Below are 14,927 nucleotides of genomic sequence, written 5' to 3'. Positions count from 1 at the left end.
GAACATGAAAATGCCAGGCTGGTTATTACACAGAGCCTTCACTCTGTCTTCTAATGCTTTGGTACAGGAACATACTCTGTATGCTATCAAAAGAGAAATATAAACGCGAATCCAGCCAGGAAATCTTTATCCACAATAGTGTACTGCCTGCAATAATGCCAGGGCAATGGTGGCACAAAGTTTGTGAGAGTAGACAAAAATAACTGATTTGACTTAAGGCACAGTACCCAAACAAGATAGAAACCATTCCCAATATTTCATTACCAAAATCCTGAGACTATATAGCCCAGGGACCTAGAATGAAGTCAAATAATACTAGTCTGAAAAAAGAAAAAAAATGTAACGACAAAATTACCAATAATGATATTCTGGTACACTCATAGATTGGTGCTTTTTTTAATCATCAAAATAGAAGCTTTCTTCTGCAGCAGATGGGAACAAAGAGACCCACATTCAAAATATTGCACATAGAGAGACCTTGGACCATTGAGCTAAAATGGGATGACTCTATAAAATAACCCCCCCCCCTTCAGAGCTCAGAGATCCCTTGGAAAGAGAAGGTTAAAAGAGTGTAAGACCCAGAGTGGACAGAAGACACCAAGAAAATAAGGCCAAATCAACATGAGCAGTGCTCATATGAACTCAATGAGACTGAAGCAACGTGCACAGGCCTCTACAAGTCTGAAGCAGGTCCTCTACAACTATGTTATGACTTATATTTTTGTTTTCATTGACTTCCCAAGGTATGACTTGTAGGGATAAGTCCCGCCCCTTAAGGGGCGTGTTCGCCTCGGGCTAATGTCTGCCTATAAATTTGGCAAGCAAGCTCCGAGCTCTCGCTTCTGCTTTCCTGGTCTCCACGGGAACGGTGGTTCTGTAAGTCTATTTCTACATTAAATCTATATATATATTTCTACACTCTGTCTGCATTCATTTACACCGTTACATTTTGGCGTCCAACGTCGGGCTATTTTGCCCCCGACTCAAGCGGGTAGCCCGCTAGCTAACACAGCACCCTCCCCGGTGCTGTTTTTCAGTTCGTGACTCCGGCCCCAGTGCCGAGTCCGAGACACACTTGGCGACACAGGCCCATTCTGCCTGCCTTGGCTAAGTTTTGCAGCGGAACCCCACTGCCTGAATTAGCAGAAGCTCAAGTACTTGCGGTTTTGCAACAAAAGCTGCCACAGCGTCAGATTTGGTCTGTTACAAAGTGACTTGGCCGGTTGTGGTGGCGCACGCCGGTAGGATTTGCTGAAGGAGGCAGAGGCAGGAGGATCACAAGTTTGAGGCCGGCCAGGCAGTGGTAGAGCACGCCTTTAATCCCAGCACTTGGGAAGCAGAGGCAGGCAGATCTCTGTGAGTTTGAGGCCTGCCAGGCCTTGGTAGTGCACGCCTTCAATCCCAGCACTTGGGAGGCAGAGACAGGCGGATCTCTGTGAGTTCAAGGCCAGCCTGGTCTACAAGAGCTAGTTCTAGGACAGGCTTCAAAAACACAGAGACCACCACTGGCAGGAACCGATCATTGCAGGTAAAAAAAATTTTCTTTTATAAATAAAATGTCTGAACACATTACTGTTCAAGAATTTAATGATTTTTTTTAATTCTACCATGTGGGAGATTTTACAAGAGGTGTCTATTACCCCACATATATGGATCCTTCTGGGATTCGTAGTTTTCATTGGCACCAAATGGTTTGATAATAGAAATATGATAAAGTCTTTATGAGACGAATCCAGGATTCTTAAGGTAGAGATTGAACGCTTAAAAACAATTGAGAATGACAACAATCTTCTCAAGAATCAGTTTGAAGTTCTCCAGGCTGATAACAATCTTCTCAAGAATCAGTTTGAAGTTCTCCAGGCTGATAACAATCTTCTCAAGAATCAGGTTGAAGTTCTCCAGACTGATAACAATCTTTTCGAGAATCAGTTTGAAGTTCTCCAGGATGATAACAATCTTCTCAAGAATCAGGTTGAAGTTTTTCAGGCTGATGTTAAGGAGAAATTCATTACTATGGAAGAGGGAACAGCTGATCTGGACCATAAGATTCAGTCCCTTTCTGTAGGAAATGAAACATTAACTGAGAGAATCAAAACTGCTGAATGTGACAATCGGATTTTGTCTAAAGCTTATGACAGATTGACGGAAAGATTGTCAATACAAGAAGGCACGGTTTATGCCATGAAAATTATGTCCAAAGATGAGATGTTATCTCTAACGGACAAACTTCATAATTTAGAATCCTCAATGAAGGCTTTGGAACATAATTCTGGACAGGAGATTCAGACATTGCAGAAGGCAATGGTGAATAGAATTGAAAAGATTGAGGAATTTCTAAATTCTGATGAAGAAGAGCAAAGGGTAGAAAGGCAAATTTTAACTACATCTGTGGGTAAGTCTCTCCGGGACAATTTCCACAAAGCTCTACCTACAGCTCTACCTGCCTTTCCAGTAATAACAACAGAGAAGGTAATTGGTTCCAAAAACCCTAGGGTCATCAAGGAGGATACATGGGAGCCTGTGCGTATGAATGATCTCAAGGAAATAAAACAGGCTGTCATGACTTTTGGGATGCAAGCCTCTTTTGTTAAAGAGATGCTAAGATCTTGGGCCACGACAAGCAGAGCAACCCCCTCAGACTGGCTCCAGCTGAGCTCTGCGGTACTTGAGAGTGGACCACAATTGAAATGGAAATGCTTATTCAGGCAAGAGGCTAGACTCTTAGAACAGCAGGAAAAAGCGAAGGGAATTGACATTTCCCTAGATCAAATTCTAGGTGAAGGGCCCTTTTCCGATCCTCAGGAACAAGCTAATTTGGATGAAAACACACTCTCCATGTGTACTACAGCAGCCTTAAGGGCTTGGGACAGGGTACAAGACCCAGGACAGAGAATGGAATCATTTGTCAGAGTTAAACAGGGTCAGAGAGAACCCTTTAGTGACTTTTTACAAAGATTAACTAAGGCTGTACAAATAGGAATATCTGACCCAGAAGCAAGACATATAATGATTGAGTCTTTGGCTTATGAAAATGCAAATGTGGAATGCAAAAGGATTTTGGGTCCTTTAAAGCTCAGATCAGCACCGTTGGAAGAATGGGTCTTGCATACACTCAATGTTGATACATTTGATTATGGCACTGAAGCATGGGTAGAAGAAGCAATTTCCAATGGTAAAAGGAGACACCAGAATACCAAATGTTTTAACTGTGGAAAAATGGGTCATATTAAAAGGAATTGTAGACAACGGATTTTCAGAAATAATAATAATAATGCATCTTTCAGAAATAATAATAATAATGCATCTTCTAGAAATAACAGAAATAGGAGGACTCAGCCTTCAGGTTTATGTAAAAGATGTGGAAAGGGCAGACATTGGACGAATGAATGCAGGTCTACAAGAGATAGACAAGGCAACCTGATACAGCCGGGAAACGTGAGAGGGGGGGCCTCACAGGCCCCCATGGCAAACATGGTTCAGTCATATCCAGTTTCTGCAGAGAACGTGCCTCATCAGGACAATTAGGAAGCCCCATGCCTACTGTTACAAGCAATAATGATCAGAAAGATAAGTTACGTGTGTTTTGGCAAACTTCTATAAATGATCAAAGACCTAAACTGAGAGTGTGTGTAAATGGCATTTTTATTACTGGCCTGCTGGACACAGGTGCTGATGTAAGTATCATTACCCCAGAATCTTGGCATCCGTATTGGCCTCTTCAGAATGTAAATGTTCAGCTCCTGGGAATTGGAACCCTATCTCGAGTAAGGCAGAGCACGAGATGGGTTGAATGTATAGGGCCAGAGGGACAAATAGGAAAATTAAAGCCATATGTAGCCAATATCGCAATGAATTTATGGGGTCGTGAACTATTACAACAATGGAATACCGAAATTAACATTCCTGCTAAATCTAGAGCCTATATTTCTGAGAATAATATTAAAAGATATTACAAACGGAGAAAACCGGCCATTCGAGCTGTACAAGAACAAGCAATTGATGTCCCTTCAGAGATACCAACAGCCTTGCCTCTAAAATGGTTGACTGAGAAACCAATATGGACAAAGCAATGGCCTTTAGCTGAGGAAAAGTTACAGGCTTTAGAACAGCTGGTACAAGAACAATTAGATGCTGGACATATAGAAGAATCTACCAGCCCTTGGAATTCTCCTGTATTTGTGGTTAAGAAAAAATCAGGTAAATGGAGAATGGTGACAGATCTCAGGGCCATCAACAAGGTTATTCAACCTATGGGCCCTCTGCAATCTGGAATTCCTTTGCCCTCTTTATTACCAAAAGGATGGCCTCTCATAGTTATTGATTTAAAGGATTGTTTTTTCACTATACCTTTGCAAAAAGAAGATAGAGAAAAATTTGCCTTCACAGTGCCTACTTATAACAATTCTCAACCTTCGAGGAGGTACCACTGGACCGTTCTCCCCCAGGGTATGTTAAATAGCCCCTCCCTGTGCCAATATTTTGTGAACCAACCATTGCAAATAATACGCAAGAAATTTCCCAAATCTATAGTATACCATTACATGGACGACATCTTGTTATCCGATTCAAACATGGATACCTTGAACAGACTGTTTGAAGAAATAAAGATACTTTTACCTAAATGGGGATTGCAAATAGCTCCTGAAAAGATTCAGAAGGGAGATTCTGTTAATTATTTAGGTTATAAAATAGGTTTGCAATAAATTAAGACACAAAAAGCACAAATTAAGAGAGATCGCCTACGGACTCTTAATGACTTTCAAAGACTGTTAGGAGACATTTCCAGTCTACGACCAGCTATTGGAATAACACCTGATCTAATAATTCATTTGAACAAAACCTTGGATGGTGATAAGGATTTAAACAGTCCCAGAGAATTAACAGCTGAAGCAGAAAAGGAACTGACAATGATTGAGGAAAAATTACAACAGGCACATGTGGACAGGGTGAATCCAGAGCTCGATTGTATTCTCGTCATACTACCATCAAAAATTTCTCCTACAGGAATTTTAATGCAGAGAGATGATATTATTTTGGAATGGATCTTTTTACCACATAAACCAAGTAAGAAACTGAAAACTTATGTGGAAAAAGTCTCTGAGTTAATTATAAAAGGCAAGCTGAGACTTCGTCAACTAGCAGGCATAGACCCAGCAGAAATTATAGTGCCTTTCACTGCTGATGAACTAAAGAAATTATGAGAAGATAATGAACCAAGGCAAAGAGCTTGTGCTAATTTTTTGGGAGACATTAATAACAACTATCCAAAAAGCAAGAGGCTTAACTTAACTTGGATTCTTCCTCGAATCATCCGTGATGCTCCAATAACTGGAGCCCGTACATTCTATACTGATGCCAATAAATCAGGGAAGGCAGGTTACAAATCAGAAGACTTGGATAAGGTGGAACAAAGTCCGTATAATTCTGTCCAGAAGGCGGAATTATATGCCATTCTTATGGTGCTAAGGGATTTTAAAGAACCTATTAATATAGTTACAGATTCACAATATGCAGAAAGAGTTATTTCACATATTGAAACTGCTGAATTTATACATGATGATACTGAACTAACCTCATTGTTCCTCCAGGTTCAAGATTTGATCAGGAACAGGCTTTGCCCTATGTACATAACACACATCCGATCCCATACGGGTCTGCCAGGTCCTCTAGCACAAGGTAATGCAGAAATTGATCAATTATTGATTGGTAGTGTGCTACAAGCCTCTGAATTTCATAAAAAACATCATGTTAATAGCAAAGGTTTGAAGAAAGAGTTTTCAATTACATGGCAACAAGCTAAGGAGATTGTAAAGAAATGCCCTTCTTGCTCTTTCTATAACCAAACGCCACTGCCTGCAGGGGCTAATCCAAAGGGCACCCAAAGGAATGAAATCTGGCAGATGGATGTGTTCCACTTTGCAGAATTTGGCAAATTAAAATATGTACACCACACCATAGACACGTATTCAGGTTTTCAATGGGCTACTGCCCTGAGCTCAGAAAAGGCTGATTCAGTAATCACACATTTATTGGAAGTTATGGCCATCATGGGTATACCTGCGCAAATAAAGACAGATAATGGTCCAGCATATGTATCTAAGAAAATGAAATGCTTTTTTGAATATTATAATATAAAACACATTACAGGTATACCAAATAATCCTACAGGTCAGGCAGTTATAGAAAGATCAAATCGTACTATAAAGGATATGCTGAACAAACAGAAAGGGACTGAAAATACCCCCAGAAATAGATTACATAATGCTTTATTAACCTTGAATTTTCTTAACGCTAATGAGAAAGGAACGACAGCAGCAGAAAGACATTGGATAATGGAAAAGTCTGCTGAACTAAATCAACCGATTTATTTCAAAGATGTGCTGACCTCTCAGTGGAAGCCAGGAGATGTGCTACGTTGGGGAAGGGGTTTTGCTCTTGTTTCCACAGGAGAAGAAAAATTGTGGATACCATCAAAATTAATAAAGTTTCGATTTGAAGAGGAGAAACCTCTTGGAAAGAAGAAATGACAACTCATCCACAACGATGATATTCATACAGGTGGTAAGAAAAACATATAAAATGGGGGCAGGGTTCTGTTCTTATCTCCAAAGGAAAACACTCATCTTTGAGAAATTCAAGGGACCCTGGATGTTTGGATACTGACAGATGGAAAAATACCTGCCCAATAGGAAATATCAAGACAACTGAATGGGTTGTGTAAGTAATATTAAACCATATTTCTAAATTTATAAAGCTGGTTTTGAAGTTGGACTCTGGCTCAGTCCCTCTCCAATTCCAAGCCTGTTAGTAAGAGAAAAACCCAGAGTTTCTGGAGTTTCTGTCTCATGTCAAGAGCCATGATATGGGACAGAAAGAAATATGAGTTTAGAAAACATCTTTGCTTTTCTTCATATCTATCATACTTTTCATTGAATATATCTATCATGTCTTTCATTGAATATATATATATATATGTCTATATATGTCTATATGATTAATGTTTAAGTTTTTCATAATGAACAATGAGTTTTTCCTGAAGTGACATTTGAAGTTTCCAGGAAGAAGATGGGGCCCCATAACAACAACTCCACCTGGTTGATATGACATCATGATACTGATAGCGCTACTACAAGACCTGCTTTGGGTACCAGCTGCACAAGACAGTTCCAACTTGGTTAGCTGAAATGGTGCACATCTTATACAACATTTTGGCCAGACCTGCACGAAAATACTCAGAGACTATTTGCAATTTTAAAAGACATTATCTTGAAATTTAACCATCATTTTACTTTCACAGGATCCCCCAGAAAGAACGTCGCCCCTATGACAGCTGGAAGTAATTCTAGAGAACGACGTCCCCTCTCCCAGTAAAGTTTGCCCTTGGGTTTAGGGACATTATTTAGGTATAATCATATATAATTAGTATATGATTGAGGGTTGGGAGAGGAATTTTATAAGCTCAGGGATCATTTTGAAAAAAAAAAAGAGGGATGATGGGATAATAGACAAATATATTGGTATAGATTCTTGTATATTGATACAAAGTTAAATTATATTGACTATTGTACACATGCATGTTTCTACCTCTGTTTAAAACATTTTTATGTATTGACATATATTGTATTGATATATATATATTGTATATATTTACCATATTGCAGTGTCCATTTCTACCTCTGATTAAGATACTTATATAATATTTGTGTATTGATATATATTTACCTACTGCAATGTATATTTGTACATTGTTTATATTTGGAGGTCATTGTCCTCATTTGTTTCACAGTCGTTTATTGTCTTAGTCTTTAAGTTAGATAGATATTGAGAATTATATAGACTAATTGTCATCTAAGTTTGTCATTTATAATTAGACTAATCAGGTTCTTTAGATATATAGAGATTATACTTTAGATATATAGAGATTATAGATAGATAATCTTCAACCTCTTCAAAGAGCTGTAGAAAATGGCCTTTAATCTAACTCAGAGTTTCGTGATAGTGAGACACAATTGCTCCTGGCAACACCGCTCTATTCCCGAGAGAATGTTGAGCACCAAAAACACTCCACCTGGAGCCTTTCTATTTGGCAGAACTGGCCTTTGGGCAAAGAAATGCCCATACCTCAACCACTGACACAGATACAGAGCGTGCATCAATGGATAAAACAGGACTGTCATATCCTGCCAAGACAGGGTAAGATAGTTTTGAAAAGTTCCTTGCCTTTAATAATGGTATGTCAGTTATGTTAGGCCTTAGCCAAAATTGGTTGACTCAACATTGCAAACGAGACTTTGGGTGATTGCCCAGGTAGTCAGTTGTCTCTGTCAATTGTTGCACATTTTGGATATATCTCGTTTGTTGAGTAGTGTTTATTCCCTTCTCAGATCTTTGACTGAGTTGAAGATTATATAATTGTAGTTACTCTTTACATTATTTGGACTTCTTGAGATAGAATGTTTAGCAAAGCTTTTGTTCTCAATATTGTTTGTTGTATTTATTATTTGTTGTTATTGTATGTAGTTGTATTTGGTTTAGTTCTGTCTTATTTAGACAAAAAGGGGAGATGTAGGGATAAGTCCCGCCCCTTAAGGGGCGTGTTCGCCTCGGGCTAATATCTGCCTATAAATTTGGCAAGCAAGCTCCGAGCTCTTGCTTCTGCTTTCCTGGTCTCCGCGGGAACGGTGGTTCTGTAAGTCTATTTCTACATTAAATCTATATATATATTTCTACACTCTGTCTGCATTCATTTACACCGTTACAATGACTGAGTAATCAGATAGCCCACTAGAAACTTATTTGTATAGTTTTCCTTAGTTATGATAAAAGATAAAATAGATATAAATATTGTAACTGTAATTCTTACTTGATACCTGTGTTGTTATATGTAATAGTACTATGTTGAAGATAAAGCCTTCATTATTTAACCAAAAAAAGGGGAGATGATGTGGGGTTTCCCTCTGTATGCTGTGATTACCATTAATGAATAGCGAAGCTGCTTTGGACTTATAGCAGGGCAAAACTTAGTTAGGTGGGGAAAACTAAACTGAATGCTGGGAGAAAGAAGAGCAGAGTCAGGGAAAAGCCATGTATCCCAGCCAGAGACAGACACTGGAACTTTACCCAGTAAGCCACAGCTACATGGCAATGCACAGATTAATACATATAGGTTAAATTAATATGTAAGAGTTAGCCAATAATAAGCTAGAGCTAATGGGCCAAGCAGTGATTTAATTAGTATAATTTCTGTGTGATTATTTCAGGGCAAAGCACCTAAGAACTAACTAGTCTCCCTCCAACTAAATGGTAAAGTTGATCCATTTGCACTCAGATATGATCCTCTCATCATCTATTCACTGTGAGAGAATACACAAAGAGTGACCTGAAATACAAAGATTATCTCTCCTTCAAATAAAGGAGGAAGCAACTTTGTGTGTATTGGCAGGGTGAGGTGATAAGTTGCTTATGGCTGCAAGCCATTTGCAGCCTATCCTTGTGGTCAAGGTCAGGGGAAAGAATCATCTTCCAAAGTATGCACATGGAAAGGCTTCCAGAGGGAGACAACACAGGAGTGCATTTATGCCCTGGAGGCCCCTACCTCAATGGATCCTTCACCAGCAGGGGACTAAGTCAAACACACAGCCCAGAAAGAGAACATTGCTAGTATAGTATAAAGTAACAGGAACAAAACAACATTTTGTATTTTACCCTAGAACTGTCTTGTTTTCAAAGGATTATTAGTATATAATAATTAATTAGTATATATATATATATATATATCCCTCTACACCAGACCCACAACAATGTATGAACTCTGGGACCTTGCATTTTGCATAAATGCCAACATTGACATGTTTTATTTTTATGAAAATGTAATTCTAATTCAGTTAACTTTAACTTTCATTTCAATGCAATATTTTGCAACATCAAATAAGATTCTACGAAAATGTCATGTGTCTCTCAAATATGTACCCCCAAAATAAAATGACCTTTGCATACCTCAGTTACCAGTTTTACACCATGTTTAATTTGGTCCACTAGTCAGTTTTCTGGCTTGAAGTAAGTCCTCAATGCTTTTAGAGTTTTTCAATTTTCAAAAATGTTATCTTCAGAAATAATGCACCAAATTGGGCCTGGTATTGATTCAGTCTAAGAAACTATTTTTTCCTCAGTAAAAAGATTCTGATTTATGGTATCCTCTATGTGGACACAGCTCAGGACATGTTACTCCAAAACAGGGCATCTAAACCCTGGAGATAATAGTAGAAGCAAAAAGACAGCTTCAAATCTCTGTCCTATTCCTGGAACCAGGTTGTAAAAGTTAGGAAAGATTTCCTAGTCATTTTCTAAAATGTCCCTAAGACTTTCATGCAGCAGATTGTCCTCCCTTACCTGGCTACACAGAGAATGGGAACAAACTTGCCTTGCTAATTTTCACAGCTAGTAATCATTGAATCATACCAAATATTCCTCTCCTTGAATATCAATTACTCTAACAATTCTGACTATAAAATGGCATATTTACTGTTTCTTATGTTTTCTTTGGCATATGGAGTCTCTTTTGTTAGGTAAACATATAAAAAATTGATCTCATTTTTTTGCTACAGTCATGAACCTAGTAAATTGTGAAAGTATTTTCCACTTTTATAAAGACATTTGGTGGATTCTTTTCAAACATAGGATAATAAAGAGACAAAGAATTCTAGATTGAATAGATTCAATCACTCTATCCGATGTTTAACTTCACTCTGTTTTAGAATTCAAGTGTGATTATACACCCTCTACTTGATTATTGCTAGTAACAGCAACAGTTAAGGCATTGCCTAGCTCGTAATTTATACCCGTAATTTAAAAAACATCATTTCTTTGCTTGGGATGTCTGTAATTTCCAGAGTAGAGTCATTGGAGCAGAGTGTGCAGGGATGGCAACAGAATAATGAGGCACACTTGGGAATAAACTGCTTTGTAGCAGTTGTCAATTTTGTGACATAAATACTTTATCATGGATGACTCCGGGCTAATAACACAACAGATTGGAGCACGTGATTAAACAAAAAAGTAGAACACTTTTTGGATCACCATTCTACCACATTTTAAATCTCAACTCTTCTACATTTGATCTGTTATGCTGGGGAATTTATTTGAACATTTTCTGTTTGTGGTGATAGGTCATGAATTTGCAACAATTTTTTGTGTATGTGTTTGAGCTCTCTCTCTCTGTGTTTGTCTGTCTCTCTCTCTCTTTTCCTCTCTTTGTGTGTGCGTCTGTTGTAAGTATAATATATGAGTACACTTCCTTATGCATGAATGTGTAGACTTTAGTGGTTAATGCCTTCCTCTATTGCTATTTATCTTATCTTTTGAGACTCTGTCTTACACTAAACCTGGAGGCATTCATTTAGGCTAGACTGGCTTGCAATACACTGGCACCTGCCAATGTCTACTCTCTAGTACTTCTATGCTTGCTGGCTTTTATATCAGTGTTTGTGACCCAAGCTTAGATCTCCGTCTTTACCTGCTAAGCTTTCATCTTTTTCCTACAATTTAGCTTTTGAAAATCTTAAAAATAAATATTTTTTTAAAAAGTTCTGTTTTTCTTGGGAAATTGTCCAATTATTTTATATGGACTTTTTCATTTTAATAAATTTATTTACTTATTAATTTGAAACATATACAGAAAGGATTGCTGTTCAAGTGCATATATGAGACATCCTATCATTTGCGGCAGCATTTATATAACTGGAAATCATTATGTTACATAAAAAAAATGAGCACAGGAAAGCAAGTACCCCATGATACCACTCATCACAGAGCATGTGACAGCACATGGTTTCCAAAATCTAGGAAGAGCAGGACCAGGGCGAGATGGCAGAAGACTGACAAATTGGTAGAAAGAGATGAAAAAGGCATGAGATTCCCATTTGCTATTGTATAGTGGGGTGACTGTATATGTAGTGATAACATACAGTAAGGACTAGGGGCAAATGCCAATAATCCAAGCTGTCTAAGAAACTGAGACAGGAAGATTATAAATTCAAATCCAAAGGATAAGGAACGACTTGAAGGTCACTTAGTGGAATGCTGTCTCAAAAACAAAAATATGAAATGAGTGCCAAGGATATAACACTGTTGAATCCATAATGTCAGGCCTCAGGTTCAATTCCCTAGTGTGGAAAGAAAAATAAAATCATCACATTGTGACTCATTAGCATATCCTATTTCTTTGTTATATATCACTTCTAAATAGGAAAACACAGTGAATACATTTTAGCTTTGTTTTGGAGAAACAAATTACTGGGAAATTATTGGATATCTAGGCAAACTCTTTCAAAATTGATTACACTTCTATAAGCCTAACTTTCACAAAACTTACTCGAAATAAACAGGAAGACTACAGCTGGTCTCAACTTCTCTGAAAAGCTCAAATCCAGAATACAGCTGAGAAGCTGCCCAGAAAGATTTTATTACAGAGTTGAGTCAACTTACATAAGGAATTTCTTCAGCTTGAAGTTAAATGAGCAAAGGAAGTTGAAGTATACTAAAATCCTTTAAAGAAAAAGAATTATGGAACAGCATAATATGCAAAGGATACCTTGGTTTGATCTTAGGCTTGGGTTTACATTAGAAAATATTTACTTATAACTAAATCTGGATAAGTGTCATTTATATAGAATTACCATATTTGCAAGTATAAAGGTCATTTTTGCATAATAACTACACTTAAGCTTCAGAATCAGACTCCCGTCATTTAGAGATAGATCCTACGTGGAGTTACTGAGTTGCTTCCACCTTGTGAATTGGGAAATAATCTTATCAGTTGAGGGAGTGTAGTTTTGAGTGGACCGAACATATTTATACACTTCTCTCAATAAATAACATTGTTTTGTATCAATAACAATTTATTTGCCAGAAGAGATCCAAGTTTTTGTTCTCACCAATTACACTAATGATGTTCTATCTAGCTCAATGTCTGCCCCTAGCTTTCCTTTTTCTCTTGTGCCTCACATATCTTGCCTTCAAAGACACTAAATGACAGTTCAGCCTGTCACCTGTGTATTATATGTATTATCTCTACTAAACATGAAATAAGTAAGCATTCTTTTGAAACAATTTATGAAACACAAGAAACATAAAAAGAAACCTGGACATGTTCACACATGGTTATACTATTAATAATTGAGAACCATAGATAGAATGCAAGATGAGGATTGATCTACATGAACAAAGCTCTTTGAACAAAAAAGACTTTAGCACAGCTAGGTCGTTCCCGGATATTATGCTCACGGACACTGGGCCCTAGACTCTAATAGAGATGAGAGCTAGGGAGAGAGAGTCTCTGATGCTGAAAGTGTCATACCAATGAGTAGAATGCAGAAGGCATCAGCTACAATGCAAGAAGACTGCGACAGGTGTGCCAACGTGAGATAACTGTGAACCCTCCCACCCCTGCACTGCTACCACTGACAGGGTCAGCAACCATCTGGATAAGAGAAAGTTCATGGAGGGCCTTGGGACATTATTCAATTTGAATCAACAGACCACCAAGCAACGTACAAATGGTGGAGATAACAGGAGGGTGTTCAGGGTTGAGTAAAACTAAGGGTTCTCAGCTTCCCAAACCCAACACACCCATGATAAGCTATATTTAGAGCAAACTCACAGACTACCACTGGGGGAATATGATGCAGTATGCTGACAGGTTTGAAGGCAAATAATGGGAAAGACAAAACTTAACTCTGGTGGGTCTCAGTCATATATAGCCTTGCATAAAATAATCCTCAAATCAACAGAACTTGAATGCCCTCGAGACCATTGCTACAGTCTGATATAAAGAAGAAGAAATTAAATGAACAAATCTGATATAAACTTTCAAGAATTCTAAAATCCATGAAGTAGCGAAAGGAGCTTAGGTAAATTCTAAAGGCTTAGGCAGTTTACTCAAAGAAATTATAGTCAAGAATTTCTTGAACATAAAACCAAAATGCACAACCTCAGAAATCATAGGGAATAGAAAACTCTCTCAATAATAACCTAAATTAATTTATAGCAATACTAAAAAATGAACACCTTCAACAAGATGCTATAGGAATTCTCATATCTGATGAAGTAAATAATTCCTTAAAATCTTGATATTCACCTGCAAAATGAAATTATATCCATATCTCTCACCTGGTTAAAAAATCAGTTTAAAAGGCCAAAGTGCAAAATTTAACATCTAGAACACCTGAAGTATGAGGTGTAAACAGATAAAACATTTCGAGATCTAGGGTATAGGTAAGAACTCTCTATAGCACAGAAACTGTGCCAAGAACTGACTGATAGGATTACGTGGAATTAAGAAGCTTCTGGACAATAGAAGATATCATCAGCAGAACTGACAGAGAGCTGTAAGGATGGTGAAAACCTTGATCCAAGTCAATCTCAGATACAGTCATTGACTAACTGTATAAAGAAGTGAAATAATCACAATAAATAAACATCAATAAACAACTCTCCGTCAGTAAATAGACTGGTAAACTGACTAGACAGCTTTCAAAAACAAAATATATGTCTAATAAATATTTTAAAATGATAAACACCTTTAATCATCAGTGAAATGCAAGGTAAAACCACACCAAATGTCTCTCTCAGTTGAGCGAGTATGATTTTAGCAAGAAAATATACAAGGACCCCTTATTAACAGCACATTAAAGGATACACTTGTGCAGCCATTATGGAAATTGGCAAGGTGGCTTCTTATAAAATTAAAAGTAGAACTGCCATAAAATGAAGCTCTACCAGTGCTGGGCACATATCTACAGGACTCTAAATGCTATCATTGAGAATCTTGCATATCTCTGTTTATTGATATTGTAGTCATAGCGAAAGGAATCTGTATGGATAGCTACAAAATTAGGGTTTGGTTCAGGGCTTGAGCACTTACCCAGCAT

This window comes from Microtus oregoni, unplaced genomic scaffold (genome assembly GCF_018167655.1).
Source record: "Microtus oregoni isolate MIOR12 unplaced genomic scaffold, Mior012 000004F_ref0000308, whole genome shotgun sequence".
Classification (NCBI taxonomy): Eukaryota; Metazoa; Chordata; class Mammalia; order Rodentia; family Cricetidae; genus Microtus; species Microtus oregoni.
The sequence above is the reverse complement of the archived record's forward strand: the minus strand, read 5'-3'. Positions refer to the sequence as shown.